The sequence below is a fragment of the Lipotes vexillifer genome, unplaced genomic scaffold, assembly GCF_000442215.2.
Source record: "Lipotes vexillifer unplaced genomic scaffold, Lipotes_vexillifer_v1.1 scaffold12, whole genome shotgun sequence".
NCBI classification, from domain to species: domain Eukaryota; kingdom Metazoa; phylum Chordata; class Mammalia; order Artiodactyla; family Lipotidae; genus Lipotes; species Lipotes vexillifer.
In genome coordinates, this window is record NW_006796716.1 from 4,217,055 (window position 1) to 4,221,085 (window position 4,031).

A 4,031-nucleotide genomic window follows, 5' to 3' on the forward strand; every position below is an offset into this window, starting at 1 on the left:
TCCGATCTATGGCCGCTGAGCCTGCGCGTCCGGGGCCTGTGCTCCACAACGGGAGAGGCCACAACAGTGAGAGGCCCGTGTAACGCAAAAAACAAACAAACAAACAAACAAAAAAGCCCCACATTTGTTTATTTATTTGGCTGTGTTGGGTCTTCGTTTCTGTGCGAGGGCTTTCTCTAGTTGTGGCAAGCGGGGGCCACTCTTCATCGCGGTGTGCGAGCCTCTCACTGTCGCGGCCTCTCTTGTTGCGGAGCACAGGCTCCAGACGCGCAGGCTCAGTAGTTGTGGCTCACGGGCCTAGGTGCTCCGCGTCATGCGGGATCTTCCCAGACCAGGGCTCGAACCCGTGTCCCCTGCATTAGCAGGCAAATTCTCAACCACTGCGCCACCAGGGAAGCCCCACCACACTTTTATACATTGAACGTTTCCACTTCCACTTTCACCTTTCTAGACTCCAGAACTCTGACCCCTTGAGGCCCTTGCACTTGGTCCCTGTTCCCTGCTGCCATCCTGAGCAGCTCCTCTCCCCCACCCTTCCTAGGAACACTTTGGAGCTTCATGTACACAAAACAGGACACAGACTCCAATTCTCATGTTGATTCTTGGTGTTGTGTGGTCTTTGCGGCCCTTGCAGCACATGGAGAATGGAGAATTCTAGACCGTGTCCCTATCTTTATCCTCCTTCCTGAGTCCCAGGCCTCTAGGAAAGCTCCATCCAGAAATTCCATGCTCACCCCAAGCTCAACAGGCCTGCCTGGAGCCCTTTGTCAACCACCCAAAAGGATCTCCTGCTCCCCAGTCACACAGGTTCTAGAACCATCTACCTTGGTGCCCATCATCAAGAGGGACCTTCCTCTCTATTTCCAAGGAACTTGGGTTCCCAGCTGGACCCCCATGGCCTCATGCCAGGATGGCTCCCAACGTCCCTCTTTGCATCTGTCCTGGCAGGGGTGACCCCCACCCCCCGGCTCTGTCCTTGGAGGTCCTCTGGTGTCTAAAAGCCTCCACCTGGTTTTAATGCTCCTGTTACCCAAAGGTATTCCCTCACCAACCTGCTTTCCCCACCGAGCACATGCCCCTCACCTTTGGGACATTCCTACACCTCGACTCCCCTGCACAGCCCTGCAGTGTTTCTCTACTTTCTCAGGCTGCCATTCCTTCTCCCCACTGTTCAGTTGTCCAAGACTTCATCAGTCCTCTTGGTGAACTGGGGTACCAAGAGGAGGGAGCAGATGAGAAACAAAGAAAACCACATATGCCACCAGCGGTCTCTGATCTGACCTCTGAACCCCTCCCTGAGGACCCAGAATGCATGCAGTGGGATGGAGGTATTGCAGAGGGCTGAGGGCCTCCAGTGCGGGGTCAGGGCAGCACAAACCTAGTATCATACGGGTGAGGTCATGCTAATTATCATATAATCATGGGTCATGCTGGTCCCAGGTAAGTCACTCACCCTGAGTCTCTCTTTCCTGTCTGCCTTCCTTTCCTTTCATAATTTTCCTGATGAGAGTCATACAGGCTACATGCTCTGAAATGGTTTTGTAAATAGCAGAGCCTTCTGCGAGTAGGGGGCTGGGGGGCTTGGGGTATCATCAGACCTGGAGTCCCCCAGAATGGCCCTACTTGCCTGACCTCCCCACTCCTGATGGCTCTGTGCATTTATCAAAGATAGATGCTTTTGACTCCTTGGCGTGCTAGTGGATTCAGCATGATCTTTTCAATGCAATTATGAGCACCTTGCCAACAGGGGTCTTTGCTTGTGTGGGTGGCTGTCTCTAAGGCATGGCGGGAGAAACAGAGGCAAGCCCTTGCTGATTTCTGGGTCCTTCATCACTGTCATCATCATCCCCACCATCCCTCTCCTCAGCATCTGCCCTGCCCACCCCTTCCCAGGGGCACTTCCCTGTCTCGGGGGAATGAGAAAGTCTGTTCCGCATGAGGGAACCCATGGGAATCAGCTTGTAAGCAGTCTCTTCCCAGACAAACGGCCGTGAAAAGGTTTAACACGGACCACAGAGTCTGTCTCTCCCTCAGCCCTTCAGCCATTTCTAACCAGAGGGGCTGTCCCTGGCACCCCTGAGGCTCTCCCCAGGCAAGGAGAGAAGCTGCTGGACACCCCGTGGACTCCTGCCCTCCCTGGCCAGGGCTGGCAGTCTGTGCAGTGTCTCTGTGACTGGAAAGAGCCGACCCTTAGGCTGGGGCAGACCCCAGGATGAGGGCAAGCAGAGCCCCCTGTTTTCCCAGGGGGAAGCCCGGAGAACAGAAGGGGTGGATTCCAGCTCCCACTCAGCCCCCGGGGTGGAGCTTGGTGCAAACTCTCAACAGCACAGCACAGTCCAGCCCCCTTCATCCTCACCCGCGGGTCTCCAGGGTGACCCCTTTAGCTCCCAAAGGCAGGATGAGGTCATGGCCTGGGTGTCCAGCCCTTGGGCAGCCCCCTCCCCTGAAAAGCAAGGGAGGGAAGGAAGAAGGGAGGCTAGCCACCTGCAGCCCTGCCTGAGGCCGGCACACACCGGGACCACCGGGGAGCTCGGGCTGTATCTCACTCACCTGATGTCATGGATGTGGCAGTGTAGGGCCACATACCAGAGCCAGAGACCCATTGGCAGGATCAAGGTCACCAGCATCTCCCTGAGAGTGAGGCCCTGGGTGTAGGATCTTCCCACATAAGGAGAAACTAAGAAGCGAGTGCCTCCCAGGGAGGGGTCAGCCATATAGAGGAGCCCAGAGACCTTTGCCTCGGGAAGGACACTGCCTGGCCTCGGGTGGAGGTGAGACGATGGGTTGGTGGGTGACACGGGGAGTTGGCGAAAGGGCAGCCGGTCAACCCTCCTCCTCGCTAAGAGACCTGAACCTCCCTCTGCGGGGTCTCTATAGTGCGGAAGCCAGAGTCACGGGAGGGGCAGGGCAGGAGGAAGGGACAGGCAGCAGAGGCGTGAGTGTGCGATGGTTGCCAAGATGTGAGGGCCAAGAAACCCCAGGGAGACGGTGACTATGGAGGGAGGGTTGACAGAACCCTAGAAGGAGCTGCCAGAGGGACCAGGCCAAGTGAAGGACCCTCCGCCCTTACTCCCAAGAGGCCCCCCTTCAGGCCTTCCTTCCTCATCACCCACTTCGAGCTGGCCCCTTCTTAAGAAGGACAGTGCCTCCCCCCAGGCCACCTCTGACCACCAGCGCTTCTTCTGGGTGGGACTCCCACTCACACCTGGGGCTTTATGGTCCTGGTCTCTACCCGCACACTGGCCACTGCCAGTCTCTCTCCTGTCCTGGACAAAGGTCCCGGGGGTCGTTCCAACACCCCCAACCAGAGAACCTCGTTCTGCCAGCCCTGACCACCCTCAGCTCAGTCCGACAGCCTGCTGCTGCCCACAAAAGTGGAAACAAGAGGGCCCCAGCCCCAGGCATGGCAGGCCCTGGCCTGAGTGTGTCTGACACCCAGGTTTGTAGTCTCAAGGGCTTTCGGGATGCCTGGCTTACCCATCAGCACCAATGACAGCTGACTCAGCTGGAGTCACCCACCTCCCTGACTCAGCCATAAGCTCTTAACGTCAAGGGGCACAGATGACAAACCCAACAGGCTCCCACCGCCTGCTCCCACCCACTCCCTGAGAAAATGGGTCCTCCAATCTCGACATTCCCTTTGAGGACGGTCATGGTCCGTGAGAGCTGCCCACGGAACCCTTCATTCCTCACTGGGAGAAACCTGCGCTCCCAGGCCCTCCTACATCTCCTGACATCCTTGTTCCTCAACCGACTGGAAGCAACAGAGCGTGAGAAAGAGAAAGACGCAGAGCAGTTTCTTTTACAATAAATGTTATATTATGTTCAGTTGGGAGAACTGGAGACTTGCAGACTTCCTGTCCCCAGGTGAGTGAGGTCTTCCTGCAAAGGAGGTTGGGGGCTTCTGTCTTCAGAGGTTATTGCAGGGATGGGTGTGAGACCAGGGACAGGAAGGGAGGAAGCGGTGGGGAAAGGGGTAGGAATGGGGGGAAGCACTGAGGGAGGGGAGGGAGAGTTAGGGGAATGAGGAG